The sequence below is a fragment of the Podarcis liolepis genome (assembly GCF_965112155.1).
Source record: "Podarcis liolepis genome assembly, chromosome: 8".
In the NCBI taxonomy this organism is placed as follows: domain Eukaryota; kingdom Metazoa; phylum Chordata; class Lepidosauria; order Squamata; family Lacertidae; genus Podarcis; species Podarcis liolepis.
The window spans coordinates 68,743,630-68,760,756 of NC_139560.1; the positions used below are offsets into that span (position 1 = coordinate 68,743,630).

The window sequence follows — 17,127 nt, forward strand, 5'->3', positions numbered from 1 at the left end:
TCTAGCTTGTAGCGGGGAATGCGGTACACAAAATAATAAATGAGCAAATAAGGATTCAGCTAGATGCTCTGCTGAAGAAATAACAGAGCAAGTCTGGTCCTTGAAAAGGAAGTTGGCAGTATAGCCATAAACCCTTTTCTTCTTCTTACTGAATGCTAGACCATTAAATGCTTCTGGCCTCATGAGACTACTTTCCCCCTTTATTTTTAATGCCTCTTACTGCTTTACTTCCTTTGCTGTCCGTGGTCACGCATTATTTCTCTGCCTCTCTGGTGCAATCTCATAAAACAGTCCCTCCTCCCAACCTCCAATTACTGGTCTGTTTTGAAAATAAAACCTTGACCTCCTTTGAAAAGCTGGAGAACTGACTGGTGTCCTTTAGCTTCTTTCAGTTCCCTTTGTTGCAAGTTGTTTACATTTCTGGCAGCCCGACAGGTATTGATAGCCAGACATGGCAATACAGCACATATCTATATTACGTAATTATAAGGGACGCGGGTGGCGCTGTGGTCTAAACCACTGAGCCTCTTGGGCTTGCCAATCAGAAGGTTGGCGGTTCGAATCCCCGTGACGGGGTGAGCTCCCGTTGCTTGGTCCCTGCTCCTGCCAACCTAGCAGTTTGGAAGCACACCCAAAAGTGCAAGTAGATAAATAGGTACCGCTACAGCGGGAAGGTAAACGGCATTTTCGTGCACTGCTCTGGTTCGCCAGAAGTGGCTTAGTCATGCTGGCCACATGACCCGAAAAAACTGTCCACAGACAAATGCTGGCTCCCTCGGCCTGGAAAGCGAGATGAGCGCCGCAACCCCAGAGTCGTCCGCAGCTGGACTTAACTGTCAGGGATCCTTTACCTTTACCTTTATATTAATTATAGTCTCATCCACATTGGAGTTTAATGTGGATTTGCATCTGCTTGTTATCTGGGTTGTTGCTGGCTTTTTGTGACATCCACAGGACATCCTTTCCAGGCAGCAACCAATACTTCCCCCCTGGGAAATTTGGATCTTCCCAATCCACAGATCATTGGATAAAGCAAGAAAATCTGCTACAGTGGTACCTCTGGTTGCGAACGGGATCCATTCCAGAGGCCCGTTCACAACATGAAAAGAGCGCAACCAGCAATGGCTTGTCTGCGCACATGCGGGTTGTGCTTCACCACTTCTGCGCATGCGCTGACGCCATTTTGCACTTCTGCACATGTGCGAGTGGCAAAACCCGGAAGTAACCCTTTCCAGTATTTCCAGGTTGCCGCGGGACATAACCTGAAAGAACGTAACATGAAGCGGACGTAACATGATGTATGACTGTATAACTGTGGATGCCCTGAAGCTCATTGTGTGGGGAGGTGTGTGTTGTTGTTTTTTAACTCGTGTGGGGATATTTTGCTTGGTGCCTTCTAGCCTCACATGCATTTTTTTCCTCCATCAGTCCAAAGGAAAGCATGTAGCCTGCCCTTTTCTGACAGCTGTCGCCAGAAGCACGTCTGCTGTATTTTGAAAATGGAGCTCGTCTTGCACAAAACTGTTGCATTAAAAACAAAAAGTGCTCCTTTAGGAAGGAAAGGAAATCAGGAAGGAAAGAAAGAAGCAGGCTTTCATGTAAGACACTGAAGCCAGCTCCAGGGGGCCATGGATGCTTCTGTACCCACAATAATATATTTGTGAGGCTGGGCCCCCGCAAAGGTGAAGCCCTTCATTGCAGGTACTCATAATCTTTGGTGTAAGATGGCACCTATGATGTAAGGGACTACAAATCCTTGCCTAGCTTGGAGCAACACACTTTTTTAAAAGAAAGAGAAAGGCTGCTGTTTTGTGCAAATCTGGTAGAGTGAGAAACTTGTTTGTTTGTTTGTTTTTTAAAAAAATTAAATTAAAGGTGTATATGCACACAGGTAAACAATTACCTGTAAGTGTGCCCACAATGAATTGGTTGTTTCCTGGTAAGTGTTCCAGTTTTGAATGTTTTTCAGAAGCCGAATGTCCAATGTGGCTGTCGGCTATTGTTTCTGGGACACCTGCACCAATCAGAAGCTGTGCCTTGGTTTTCTAACATTTTGGAAGTCAAACGGACTTCCAGAATGGATTAAGTTTGGCACTTTTGCTTTTACTATTTATTTTGCGTTTTTGTTTTTGAAGCTTTTTCAGTTAATTTGTTTTTGTGACTGTGTGGAACCCAGTTTAGCTACTGATTGATTGGTTGGTTGGTTGGTTGGTTGGTTGGTTGGTTGCATGACTGCGGAAATAAATAAAAGCCCCCCATCCAAACAATGACCATCATCAGTGCAGGAAAGAATTTTTTTTTAAAAAAAAAATCTTATTTATTTAATAGTACAGTACATTGATTATTGCTTTCATTTTATGCATCAATGGTCTTGTTAGATAGTAAAATTCATGTTAAATTGCTGCTTTAGGGGTTGTTTTTAAAAAGTCTGGAACAGATTATTCCGTTTTGCATTACTTTCTATGGGAAAGCGCGTCTTGGTTTTGGAATGCTTTGGTTTTGGAATGGACTTCTGGAACGGATTAAGTTTGAGAATCAAGGTACCACTCTGTGTGTGTGTGTGTGTAAATTTTTTTTAAAGAAAAATTGTACACACACAGTTAAACAAACATCCACACTCATGTCCACTATGGACCTCAGGTTTCTTGAACGTCTGGTGGGCAGGGAAGCACTAACTGAGAGAAGAGGACAAAAACATGCAGCATGAATACATCCCATCAGACACTGTCCACCAGAATTCACAGAAAACATTAGGATGACTTTTGGTGGCATGTACAATGGAAAGGAAATGGGTTGTTTTTTGATGAAACAAACTGGGCAGGAACCAGAAAGAATGGATAAGTTTTGTCTGAGAGTGGAGTCTTCATCTGGATATCTTGTAGTAATGAAGTTCTAAACTGAACCCCAAAATAGCTTGCTTCAGCAGTGTCTGGGGGTTTCCTTGCATCGGTCAGTGCCGGATTTATGTATAGGCTAAGTAGCCTGAAGCCTAGGGCCTCTAAATCTACGAGGCGTCACCAGCCCTTCTTCATCCTGGCCACACCTTCAGCGTCCTAGCCAGACCTCCTTCGTCCTGGCCAGGCCTCCTTCGTCCTGGCCAGGCCTGTGTCCTTCTCTTATCAACTGCCAGTCCCAAGGGTGGGGGAGTTGGCACTAGACTATGCTCATCTTGTCTGGCAGTTAACCCTCTTTCTTCCTGGTTACTTCCTTCACTGGGAGCTGGCTGCAAACCTTCCCTGGCGGGTGGCTCATTCATGACACGAGGCAAGTTGATGAACAAGTTGATGAAGTTGTGAGGTTACCCAACTCCCCTCCCTCCTTGTGACATCATGATGATGTATCAGTGATGTATCAATGATGGTTCTGGACATGTATTCTGGTAGGGAGGGAAGGTCTTCAAAGAGCTTGTAACCCATGTTCGGGGTTCTTATTCTGTGTGGGGGACCTGTTGTGCAACAATAAAGATCGTCATCTGCTGACCACTGTTTTGCTCCTGTATTTGGCTGGAACTTCCTTCTTCTGCTAACTGCAGAGACCCGCAGGGACTTGCACCCCGATGAGCTGGACTGTTGAGTATCCTCGCACCCCAGAACTTTCCATCTCAGAATCCAGAGCCTGTAGGTCCAGAGTCAACAACCAGCTACGCAGCCTTCTCCAGCTCAAGGGTCAGGTCAGTAGTGGTGCGTGCTGTACTTTAATCATTGGGAGAGTGCGAGTGGGGGGCTGGCTGGGACAGATAGACCAAGCAAGCTCTCCCAAGTCTCTTCCATTCCTTCCCTCCTCCTTGGCTTGAACAGACCAAGGCAAGCACATGGGACTGGCACTGGCCTCACCCCTCCCAGGCAGGGAAGTCTTATCTTTCACACTTCACCAGAGCCCTGTTGGTGCCTGCAGCTTGCACTGTAAATTGCCCACTGGCAGAGAGTGGCCTTGGGGACCAGGGAAGGCAGCCGTGGGAAGGGATTCTCGAAGGGATCCAGAACTACCTGTAGAAGGCAGGAGGCCAGGCTGCAGCTTGGTAACTGGACCTCATCCCGAGGGAAAATAAGTATAGGGATCAGTTCAGGGTCAGAGGAACTGTGTTTTGCCTTATTTTATATGTGCCCGGTGGTGTTTTCCTTTTCTACATTTTAAGTGCCGTTTGTGTTTAAAATCCTGTTACTTGTAGATGTTGTTGTTGTTTAGTCGTTTAGTCTTGTCCGACTCTTCGTGACCCCATGAACCAGAGCACGCCAGGCACTCCTGTCTTCCACTGCCTCCCACAGTTTGGTCAGACTCATGCTGGTAGCTTTGAGAACACTGTCCAACCATCTCGTCCTCTGTCGTCCCCTTCTCCTTGTGCCCTCCATCTTTCCCAACATCAGGGTCTTTTCCAGGAAGTCTTCTCTTCTCATGAGGTGGCCAAAGTATTGGAGTCTCGAAGCTACCAGCATGAGTTTGACTAAACTGCTGGAGGCAGTGGAAGACAGAAGTGCCTGGCATGCTCTGGTCCATGGGGTCACGAAGAGTCAGACACGGCTAAACGACTAAACAACAACAACAGGTGGGACGCAAAGCACATGCAAAAACCACAGAAGCTGTTTTGGAAAGTTACAGTGCTATCATTGATACCCTCAGTCATTTGTAAAAAGGTAAAGGTACCCCTGCCCGTACGGGCCAGTCTTGACAGACTCTAGGGTTGTGCGCCCATCTCATTTAAGAGGCTGAGGGCCAGCACTGTCCGGAGACACTTCCGGGTCACGTGGCCAGCATGACAAAGCTGCATCTGGCGAGCCAGCGCAGCACACGGAAACGCAGTTTACCTTCCCGCCAGTAAGTGGTCCCTATTTATCTACTTGCACCCAAGGGTGCTTTCGAACTGCTAGGTTGGCAGGCGCTGGGACCGAGCAACGGGAGCGCACCCCGCTGCGGGGATTCGAACCGCCAACCTTTCAATCGGCAAGCCCTAGGCGCTGAGGCTTTTACCCACAGTGCCACCCACGTCCCCAGTCATTTGTACTCTAATGCTAATGGGAAGGGCAAACCAGGCTCCAAGCTAACCATCTTTTGCAGAAAATGGAAGAACTGGAATTTGTGTTTATGCTGCATTTTTGGACCTGTGCGTTAGGTCATTTTCAGAGGGTCAGCAAAGCCCTTCAGAAGTCAGACCTTTATTCAGTTCTTGTGCAAGCTTGTACAGTTCACTTCTGAATTTTTTCTTCTAGTCGTGAGGGTGGGGGATTGGGTGGGGCCTCACAAGTGGAGTAGCCTAGGGTCTCTATTAATTGAAATCTGGCCCTGGCAGCGGTGCAGATCCTCTGGCCCACTGAGTCTCCCGATTTGCATCACTGGGCCATTTTGGACACAACACACCTATCTGCTCAACACATAATGGCATATGTGATGTCAAATATGGGACAAGTAAACACACGGCTAGGTCAAAGGTGGTTTGCAAAGCTCCTTTCGGATACTTTGGAAGCACAGAAAATCAGGGCATGCTCTCTGGGCAAATGAGAATCCTACCTTCCAGGGTTCTCAGTCATGAAGGAAGCCTCCACAGATAACTGATGCTTCTTGCTGCACAAGGGCACGTTAAATGCACAAAGAGACTACTATTATTATTATTATTATTATTATTATTATTATTATTATTATTATTATTTTCATATTCATTCCACTTTATATTTTTCCATTTGAAAATCTCTAAGCGGTTTACAAGCTACATTCACACATGAAATAAAACAACGCAGAAGAAAATATTTCAGAACAAAGTCAAATAATAAAGGATACATTCAAAGCAAACTAATTAACAGGAAAGGAAACGTTAAAGATTTCAGCATAAAACATTACAGCCGATGTCAACTGGAGAGTGCACATTTAATGCAGCAAAGTTAACCAAAAAAACCAACATTTCAAAAGAAAACGTTGCTAAAGGAAGTCAGATATAAAATGGACATTTGAAACAGCATATTTAACCAGGGAATCTCAATGGGCTGCAAAGTCTTAGGCCACTTGTCTTCGCTCTTCAAGCGAGTATTGGGCTGTGCATTCTAAAGGAGACGCTTTTCAAGGAAGATTCCAGTTGCAGAGTAACGCTCTTCCACATTTCTCATTCATTTCATTGTAACTTATGCAGGAAAACCATTATTTTGAATGAAGCCCATTACTATTATTATTTTTTGGCCATGGCAGGGAAAAAATAGACCCAGTTGAAATGAACTGTGCTGCAAAAATAATATTCTTGAAGGCAGAAACTCATTCGGCTGAAATGCTATGGTGCTGTTATGTAAAGCTGACTCAAAGGGCATATTAGCAAAATGAATCTTTTCTGCCTCCTTTTTGAAATGGAAGAATGATAAGGAGAGAGATTGAAATGATAAATAGCTGCGTGGAAATAAGCCACAGGTTGTGATCAAGACAAGCAATTGAAAGCTCATGTTTTCAACCGCCAAATTGCTCATGGCTAAGATGTTTTTCCTTTCTGCTGCAATCATTCATGCTTTTTAAAAAGGGAGGGAGAGACAAACACACACACACACACACACAGAGAGAGAGAGAGAGAGAGAGAGAGAGAGAGAGAGAGAGAGAGAGAGAACAGGAATTTCTCTTCTCCATCATCCACAAGAGCAATGGCTTTTTCCCTACAGGGAAACTGATGTGCAATAATACACCAAAGAGGTGCATCTTTTCACATCTCTTTCCTATACAGTGGTACCTTGGTTCTCAAACACCTTGGTACTCAAACAACTTGGAACCCAAACACTGCAAATCTGGAAGTGTGTGTTCCAGTTTGTGAACTTTTTCAGAAGCCAAACATACTCCGTTTTGAGTGCCACACTTCTGTTTTGAGTGTTATGCTGAGGTCTGTCTGTTTTTGCTATTTATTTTGCGTTTTTGTTTTTGCAGCTGTTTGTTTTTGTTTTTGTGACTGTGTGGAACCCAGTTCAGCTACTGATTGACTAATTGTGTGACTACAGTACATTGTTTATTGCTTTCATTTTATGGATCAATGGTCTCGTTAGATAGTAAAATTCATGTTAAATTGCTGTTTGTGGGGTTGTTTTTAAAAGTGGAACGGATTAATCCATTTTGCATTACTTTCTATGGAAAAGCATGCCTTGGTTTTGGAATGCTTTGGTTTTGGAACGGACTTCCAGAACGGATTAAGTCTGAGAACCATGGTACCACTGTATTGAAGAGGGAAAGACACTCAGATGAATGCTGGCACAGACAAATTATCCGACTGCTTAATTCACTGCAATGCCTTGTGGTGATGTTCAATAATATGCATTGGGTTTAACAAGGAAGAGACCAAGATGGAGTTGGCATAGCAGAGTGACCCCCCCCCCCAAAAAAAAAACCCCACACAAAACCAAGGTACAATTCATTGTTTTCTTTTTCTTTTTAAGGATACTTTTATTGCTACCATCATCAGACAAAAGGACAAACCTGCTCTTTGGGGAGGGGAGGGGGTGAAGCCAAGGAGGGCACCCCCCCCCCATTTGCAGTGGAATCCAGCCCCATGGGGCACAGCACAGTAGCCAAGAGGGTCTCTGTGGGTCAGCAGGGACTGAGGGCAGCTGCGTCCATCATTGAGGAGAGGGCGAGGAGTGGGGCATGGGCACGCCCAGGTAGAGAAGGAGGATGGACCCCTGCCAATTCCTCAACCTCTCCTCTCCCCACTGGGTGGACGGGCAAAGATCAAGGAGGTGGGTCAAGCAGCTGAGATAGACAAACCCCCCTTCCCCGAGGCAGGGCCAGAGGAGGAGGAACATTGGGTGGCAGTGCTTGCATTGGGGGGGGGCAAGAGATCAGAGGGAGGGATCACCGCTTCTGTTGCTTTATGGTGTTTACATGTTTTATAAAAAATAATAATTGCATTGCTAAATTATGATTTGATTCTGTTGTTAGTTTCCTCGAGCTTATTGTGAGGAAAGGGAAATACAAATCGGTGATATCCAAAATTAGTCAGAGCAGACCCACTGAAATTGGTTGGCATAAGTCTACTCTGAATATGGCTTAGTATTCCTTCAAGACACTATGGTAATTATTTTTATTCTTTTTAAGAATGAGGGAGAGTCCTCCAGTGGTGTAGCGTGGGTTGCCAGCACCCGGGGTGGGTAAGCCACCGACACCACCAGAGGGGGAAACTGACTGGTGCCAATGCAGGCCTTGGTGGGTGAATCCTCCACAGAGAGGAGCACCGGGCTGGGCTGGGCTGTTGTCACCCTTTGCCTGCCTTCCTTGGTCTGCACCTTTGCCAGGACAGCGATCCTTGTGGAAGCTGGCGCCTGAAAAGGAATACAGAAGGAAGAGAGGCTTCCACAACTCCTAAATTCATTTGCTTCTATGCACTGACAATTTTCTTCATCAATTTTTAGTTCTCGTCCTTAAAAAAAAAAGTCCTGGAGATGTGGACAGTATTGCAATGGTGAATTTTCTTGTGCTCATTTTATTTCCCAGCAAAAGGATCTCCACTGCACTATCCTAAACTATCCTTGAGAGCCTGAAAGCTAGAAAACACTAGCAATAAATCAAGCTGGAACGCTGTTGGAAATTGTATATCTGGTGGAAAGGAGGAGCAGGTAAGCTGCTGCTCACTGTTCTGTTCTTAGGAACAGTCATTTCAAATATCATCATGATAATGTATCATCACATGGAATTGGGAAGGCAATTTTCTGTAACTGCTACAGATCTTTGAGGAGCAATGAACTCTGATAAGCAGTGAACTTCACAAAGAGTTTCAAAATGTATGTGTGTGCATGCATGTGAGTACACAAGCATTAGGCTTCGGACAAAGAGAAGCTGAAGGGACACGGGTGGCGCTGTGGTCTAAACCATAGAGCCTAGGGCTTGCTGATCAGAAGGTCGGTGGTTCAAATCCCCACAAAAGGGTGAGCTCCCATTGCTTGGTCCTAGCTCCTTCCAACCTAGCAGTTCGAAAGCACATCAAAGTGCAAGTAGATAAATAGGTACCATTTTGGCGGGAAGGTAAACAGCATTTCTGTGCACTGTTCTGGTTCGCCAGAAGCAGCTTAGTCATGCTGGCCACATGACATGGAAAAACTGTCTGAGGACAAACGTCAACTCCCTCAGTTAGTAAAGCGAGATGAGCGCCGCAACCCCAGAGTCATCCACAACTGGACTTAACCATCAAGGGTCACTTTACCTTTAAAGAGAAGCTGGGTGAGCAGTTTTCAAAGGAGAGTGGAGTTGCAATTTTCCTAAGCCCTCAGCGACAAGACGGTTTGAGCACATTGCACTGTCCCTGGTCCGACTGCACTGGCTGCCAATTAGCTTCTGGGCTGAATTTAGAGGGTTGGTTTCCACCTATAAAGTCTTAAATGGCTCGGGACCACAATACCTGAAGAACTGCCTCTCCCCATATAAACCATCCTGGACTCTGCAATCATCAGAGGTCCTTCATCATCTGCCTTTTCCACATGAGGTCCAGAGGGTGGCAACATGAGAACGGGCCTTCTCTGTAGTGGCTCCCCATTTGTGGAATTCACTCTCCAGCGTGGTTCGCCTGGCACCTTCATTTAGGTACCACACGAAAACACTCCTCTTCAACCAGGCCTTTGGCTGATTAATATTCTACAGCCTTTTTTAATGTTTGTGTGGGAAGGCGGGGGTTATTGTTTTGTTGTCTTGGTTTACTTCCTTACTTGTTTTTATCCTCTACCTCAGGTTAAGTACTTAATTCGTTCTGGAGGTCCGTTCTTAACCTGAAACTGTGCTTAACCTGAAGCACCACTTGAGCTAATGGGGCCTCCTCCTGCTGCTGTGCCGCCGGAGCACGATTTCTGTTCTCATCCTGAAGCAAAGTTCTTAACCTGAGGTACTATTTCTGGGTTAGTGGAGTCTGTAACCTGAAGCATATGTAACCTGAAGCATATGTAACCGGAGATACCACTGTATTTTATTCTGTGAACCTCCTTGAGATCTTATGATGAAGGGTGGTGTATAAATCTAATAAACAAACAAACTGGAGACAGCAAAGTCCTCTATTAAAAATATGGAAGCCTTTGCCAATCAAAGGTAAGACTGGAAGTGGAGCCAACAGGGACACTGGGAGGCAGGGGCAGTGCCTGCCAAAACCCACAACCCTTACATGACTTATTTAAGCCCAGTTCTCATAAGACCTGAAAAAGACAATGCACTCTCCACAACCTCATCTCTTTCGCTGATATACCCACACTTGCTTTCCGCTGTCTAGTGATATGCAACTCAAAGAGGGAACCAAAGTGTTCTGTGATTTGTTGCAGTAAGAATAACGGTTCTCCGTGACACTCTCTAAGCGAAAGAAGCCCAGAGCAGTGCCATTTTGTTATGTGAACATTGCCGAGGAGTTAGAAATAGTACCGTTCCATAGTTTCATACTGCAGTTCCTTTCTAAAGTTTGCAGCTGTGAATGTTACACTCAGGAGTCATAATTTCAGCAGCTAACACTAGTGCACTGTTTTGTTTTGTCCTGCCCACTCATTGGAGGAAAATGAACTGCCGGAATAGGGTCTACCAAAACTCTATTGTGGTCTTGAAGAGTGACTAACACCAGCTGCGGTCTTAGCATACCCGAAGTACAACTATTTGTGCAGAGAAACATAGCTCATGGTGAATGCGTCAGAGGTGTTTTTCCTTTCTGCTGCTTTCATTTCATGACTCTGTATGGAAAATTCCAAGTTTAATTAAGTTGCCCTCATGAAAAAGACAGGCTTGAATCAGACCGTTTGCTGCACATAATTCAATTCCTCAATCTTTGATTTCCAAAGAGCCCCGGTGTGATTAATTTATACTACTGCACAAGCACACTGTTTTGCTGCTATTTCTTTTTAATTCAATGAGCATCCTAAACAATGAAGCACTCCATCCAACAGCTACTAGCCACAGGGCAATGAGTATTATCAGAAGATTTCCCGTAAAGTTACCATTTGAGCCAAGATCAGGCAACAACAAAACAAACAAACCCAAAAACATGGGGAAAATTTGCTCAGGCCTCTAACCTCATCCTGAGAGATTTGAAGTTCAATAATTGCACACAAGCCTAACAAGATTTACATCTTAGATGGACAAAGTTCATGGTTCTGTGAATGCTTAGTTACATTTTCTGATTGAAGCTCAAGACAACAAAGTTGGCGTCCGTCTGTTTGTTCTGCCTCACACCCAACATATACAGACCGGCTCTTATGTACAGTGGTACCTCGGGTTACATACGTTTCAGGTTACATACGCTTCGGGTTACAGACTCCGCTAACCCAGAAATAGTGCTTCAGGTTAAGAACTTTGCTTCAGGATAAGAACAGAAATCGTGCTCTGGCAGCACGACAACAGCAGGAGGCCCCATTAGCTAAAGTGGTGCTTCAGGTTAAGAACAGTTTCAGGTTAAGAACGGACCTCCGGAATGAATTAAGTACTTAACCCGAGGTACCACTGTACAAGCAAGAAAGAGATCTTCATTTCATCGAGAAACAGCACAAGCTTGACAACAGCCACTGAGTTGAGGACTCATGATTCAGGAGTTCAGGAATCAAGCGAGATGTTTGGAACTGGACAGAAGCAATGAAGATGTCCCTACAGTCTCCGAGCCCTGCCCAGCAAGCTTTTGAAGATGAGTCATGATGCGCTCACTCGTGAGACTCACTCGCTTTGTGGAAAAGCCAGGATTGCAAATCATGCTCCTCTGGAGTGGGTGGGTGTGTTCCTATCTGAGGAGGCAACAACAACTGGTTTTCCTGCCTCAAACCACCGATGGATGCTACTGATGCAAAACAAGTTGGATACCATCCAAAGCTCTTGTAATCCAAAGCTTTTTTATTTCCTTGTGCTATATTCAGCTATGGCACTTCTACATTTTAGTTCTTTATTTCCACTGTGGAGTTTAGGTTTCTTTCTCTAAGAAGGGAGGTTTTTTACTTTGGTTTTTTTACTCGTTGAAGGGAATGTCTACCCCAATTCCCATCTGTTTTATGGGAAAAGTTTGGAAACCCAAACTTAATTCTTAAAAAGTTTTTAAAAATCAGTAGTCAATGGCAGAAAGATGTGTAGAAAATGAGCAATCAAACATGGGGTCAAACCACAGCACCCAGTAATGCAAATGTGGATCCTGCTCGCTTTCCCTTTGCCTTGTGCTATGTGGTTACCAGCCCTGAATAGGGAGCAGGTGGTGCTGTGGTCTAAAACACTGAGCCCCTTGGGCTTACCTGTTGTAAGGTCGGCGGTTTGAATCTGTGCAACGGGGTGAGCTCCCATTGCTCTGTCCCAGCTCCTGCCAACCTTGGAGTTTGAAAGCACACCAGTGCAAGTAGATAAACAGGTATCACTGCGGCAGGAAGATAAATGGCATTTCCATGTGCTCTGGCTTCCATCATGGTGTCCCGTTGCACCAGAAGTGGTTTAGTCATGCTGGCCACATGACCCAGAAAGCTGTCTGTGGACAAACGCCCTTGGCCTGAAAGTGGAGATAAGCGCTGCACCCCATAGACAAATTCGACTGGACTTAACTGTCCAGGGATCCTTTACCTTTACTACCAGCCCTGACCTTTACGCTATACAGGGAGAGAGAGGGGGTATAATTTGAAAATATCACTAGGAGCTTAGGTGATATTTTCTGTGTTCCTTTTGTAAGTAACAACATATGATTAGGTAGTTGCTTGGAAAGGTTACTTTCATTTCATGCCGCAACAGAGGATTGTGCTTGATAAAGGTAATCATACCAGAGTTATTTACTCACAGAGCACTGCAAACTTTTTATTAAAAAAATGGATTATGTGTCCTCCTTATGTTCCACGTATAGTATCAGTGGCGAGCAGTCATGGACACAAACTAGTTAAAAGGCTAAAGAAATGGCTAATTTTTAACTTTCATTGTTTTTTCTCCAGCTCTTAAGTGTTTGACTTTTACTAGTTAAAAAAGATTAATTTACAGTTTTTTAATAGTGTAAGTTAAATGACACCCAAATCTGAAATCCGCTTTTCTCTGAGTTTTTCCTGACAGTTGCACACTCTAAGTTTTTTTACTTATACTTTTTAAAACCTGCAAGTAAATCTTCATGGAACCAGTTAAACTACATGGAACCATACATGCAAATTACTAGGGGCTGAGGCAGTTTCGAGAGCCCATCAATATACAGTGGTACCTCTGATTATGAACTTAATTCGTTCCGGAGCTCTGTTCTCAACCTGAAACTGTTCTTAACCTAAGGTACCACTTTAACTAATGGGGCCTCCCACTGCTGCCCCGCTGCCACCGCGCAATTTCTGTTCTCATCCTGAAGTTAAGTTCTTAACCCGAGGTACTATTTCTGAGTTAGCGGAGTCTGTAACTTGAAGTGTTTGTAACTCAAAGCGTTTGTAATCCAAGGTACCACTGTATATTTTTTAGGGGGCCCGACCTCCTCAATGTTTAGAAGACGTTTGGCTCCACCCCCTGGCTCCTTGTCACATTGCGTGTGCAACCTCAGGATGTTGGGCCCCTTCAATCAACATGGAATAACTGTTGCTAGCCTGTTGCCCTCCAATTGATTTGGTCTACAGTTCCCAACCATCCCAGCTGTGCTGGCTGGGGTTGAAACATCTGGAGAGCAACAAGTTGATGAAGGCTGGCATGAAGCAATGGTCTTTCTTCATTGAAGACTTCTTGTTTGAGAGGCAGAGTGGCGTCTCCCTATGAGATATGGTCTTTTAAGAATTACAAGTCCTAACGTTCATGCCGATATTTTCTGTGCCCATGCTAGAGTCAACAGAAAAGCCAATTGGCTGCAGGAGAGGGAATAAACACACATCTCAGTTGCTGAATTCACAGGCCCCCGTAAGATGTGAGTAAACTATCCTTAATGTACAAGTTTATGAGATATTTATACCAGTGGGATTTTATGTTTAACATTATTGCAGAATTCTGGCTGTTTTTCGAGCAGTGATCAGTTTCTTGAAACAACAATTCTTGTTTAATATGAAGGTGCATGCATCATACTTTGTTCCCAAAATAAATGTGTATATCAAGAATAGCATTAAAAGTGCCTCTTTGCATGGCATAAAAGTGCCCTTTGAGTTCAACCACCCATGAAAACTGGTCTATAAAAAATGGTCTGTGCCACCTCCTGGCTCAGGCATCCTTGCCCCTAAAGCTACCCCGTCCAAAGTTGTCTCCCTGGCTAGACTGATGATGGTGGTCTTAGACTTCCCCCAGGATTTGGAAGCTAGGGAGTTTCAGCATTCATGCTGTCTCAAACAGCTACGGGCATTATGACAGCCATGGGGCTACCCCATATATATGAGAGTCAACCCACCAGTTACAACAGTCAGCCAACTGTGTATTATAAGGGAACAATGCAATACTCAAAAAAACTGTTGTACAGCAAACCGATGTATATGAGGCAAGCATAAATTTACCGTATTTTTCGTCCCATAGGACGCACCGGCCCATAGGATGCACCTAGTTTTTTGGGGGGGAAATAAAGGGAAAAAATTTTTCCTTTATTTCCCCCCCCAAAACCAGGTCGGGAAATCCAAACCAGGTCGGGGAACAGCAGGATGGCGGCCCTGCACCTCCCCGCTGTCCCCCAAGCTTGTGGGGCTGCCCTATGTCTGCTTGAAGTGCGAGGCGCTCTGCTTCAGGGCGCCCCGCGCACCAGGCAGCAGGCTGCTATCTGCACCTAGGGAGCCCTGTGGGAACTCCCGCGGGCTCCGCAGGCTTGCTGATAGCTTGCCTAAGCCTGGAGAGCGAGTGGGGTCGGTGCGCACCGACCCCTCTCGCTCTCCAAGCTTCAGCGAAAGCTTGCATTCGCCCCATAGGACGCACCCAGATTTCCCCTTCATTTTTGGAGGGGGGAAAGTGCGTCCTATAGGGCGAAAAATACGGTATATCAAATCAAACCTCTGGTCAACAGTGAGACTGCTCCTGGATGAGCCAGCCTAAGCCTGGCAGAGGGAAAGCAAGTCTTTAAAATAGGGTCTGAGTTACATCACCCTTTTGGTCTGTCTGTAGTGTAGTGGCAAAGTTAGAAGAGGGCAAAGACCCATCATGACAGTCAGACACCAGACGTCCGCACAGCTGTGCCCTCTTGTAAGATTATTCAATAAAACTGAGCTTTCTGTCTCTTTGTTTGGAGTTCTGTTGAGCAATGGGTGCAGGATGACGTACGTAGTTTTGAGATTCAGCAAGAAGGCAATGACAGGGAGAGCAAAAGGTTTAGCGGCTGCATTTGCAGAGAATAAATTACAGCGTGTGCACTCAGAGCAGAAGGGGATGTTTGGGGGGGGGGGGTTGCAGAGCAAAGTAAAGCAGTTTTTAAGAGTTTCAGCAATGCAGCTTTAGAATAGTGGCTGTTTCGTTCACAATAGTTTCCCTGCCAATTTCTCTTCTAAAGTCGTTGCGAGTCAGCAAGGGACATTACTCCAAGCTGGAGGGGGGGGGCAACCTGTGGCCTTTCAAAAGTTGTTGGACTAAAGTTCCCAGCATCCCTTGCCCTTTGTGATGCTGGCTGGGGCCCGTTGCAGAGGAAGTCCCGCAATGCCACCCCTGCTTTAATCAGTGGTTTCTTTGTGAAAGCAAAAATTGTACAAGACTCGAGGGCACCCTTTGCAACCTGTGCTCTGCATTACACAGTTAACATTAAAACCGAATGCCAAGTTAGCAATCATTTTCTCATCTAGCGAGGTGAGGATTAGTCAGCGAGGCAAATCACGCAGAGTGGCCTCCAAATCTGACCTTTCGTGTAAGTCATTCCGTTCATCTTCATTAGATCTAACCTTTCAAAAGCAAATCTTCATTATAGGCTACACTTCTGAACAGAGATGTGCTACGGAGATGTCTGAGCTTTAGCGGGCAATCCTATGGCAAGATCTGCTGGGATGGGCAGCTTAGGATGCAGCGGATCTCTGGATCCGCTGGCTGATTCTCCACCCGTGGTTCAGCCAAAGATAACATCAGCATGACTTATTCATCCTGGCTCTGCTATTTGAGCTGCATCTGGATGAGCGGAGTCCAGTTTAATTCCCCCAAAAGGGGTAATCCAGAAGTGTGGCAGGTGCGAGACCAAAGAGGGGGAACTTAGGCTGTATCCTAAGTCTGTTCGGTTCAGTCACATGACCTGGCAACCTGGCGTAGAACACTATGGTAAAGACTGGTTTTCCATCTTCCAGGCTTAGGCAGAGAAGCAGCCCCTTAGGGCTTAAATCTGATGTAGCCTTACCCCGTCTTAATTTACACCAGCTTGCTTCACATCAGCTTCTTGTGTGTAGAATTGTTCCCTTAGAGTGTGTACTGCTGAACATCTCAGCTGAGAGTGAAGGCTCTCCTATTTCTGCCAGTGTTTGCTGGGCTTCCTGACCGGAATGTATTCTGTGTTACTTATTCAAGTCTGCTCAGGTTTCTGTGATGGATCTTTTACTATTTGATGTAATACAGCTGAAGTTACATTTGATGCCTGGATATATTTAATCCTATTTGATTCCTGAGTGAAGCAAGCAATACCTAAGCAAATCAACATGTTTTAATATGCTTCAGTTCAATGCGGTTGATGTGAACTGCTGCCCAAGGAGACCCCTTACTCCCGCTAGAATAAAGTTTCTTTCTTTGAGATGACATTAATAAGCAAGTCGTGACTCCGGATAGAAATTTCTTTGTCTATTAATAACTTTGAAAGTTTCATCCACTTAGACCGGCTCTGTGACATTTAATATCTATTCCTCCTAAAGGTGATATTTGACAAAGAGAAAACCCAAGTCATAAAGTTACTGCTTTGAACGTCTTAGAAATCTCTGCTAAGGAAAGGTAAGGTAAGGTAAGGTGAATCTCCTGTGGCCACCACAGAACCTTTGTAGAGCAGGTATGAGTAGTTTTATGTGCTCTGGGTTTCTTTGTTTCTTTGTTTCTTTTTCTTTGATATGCAAAGTCTTAATAACCAGAGAGAGAGAGAGAGAGAGAGAGACATCTTCTAGGGACCGGAGGGAGAGCTTTTTTAAAAACACAAACACAAAAACTTACACAGCATTATCCCAAAGGGATCCTACTGAGTTCAAAGGGGCTTACAAGTATGTGAATACAGCTACAGCTGTACCTTGGTTCTTGAACGGAATCCATTCAGGAAGTCTGTTCAACTTCCAAAAACATTCAAAAACCAAGGCGCAGCTTCTGATTGGCTGCAGGAGC

General features: G+C 45.0%; 1 long non-coding RNA gene across 2 annotated transcripts; it reads left to right on the plus strand.

Annotated features, from left to right (window-relative positions):
* The first annotated feature begins 3,392 nt into the window (after nt 1–3,392).
* Nucleotides 3,393–13,746, plus strand: LOC310714530. 2 transcript variants are annotated; one of them, XR_014529873.1, is made up of 3 exons: nt 3,393–3,680; nt 8,443–8,564; nt 13,712–13,746. It is a non-coding gene; the product is annotated as an uncharacterized lncRNA (long non-coding RNA). The 2 variants fall into 2 exon arrangements; XR_014529874.1 differs by having other exon boundaries at nt 3,393–3,670.
* The last annotated feature ends 3,381 nt before the right edge of the window (nt 13,747–17,127 follow it).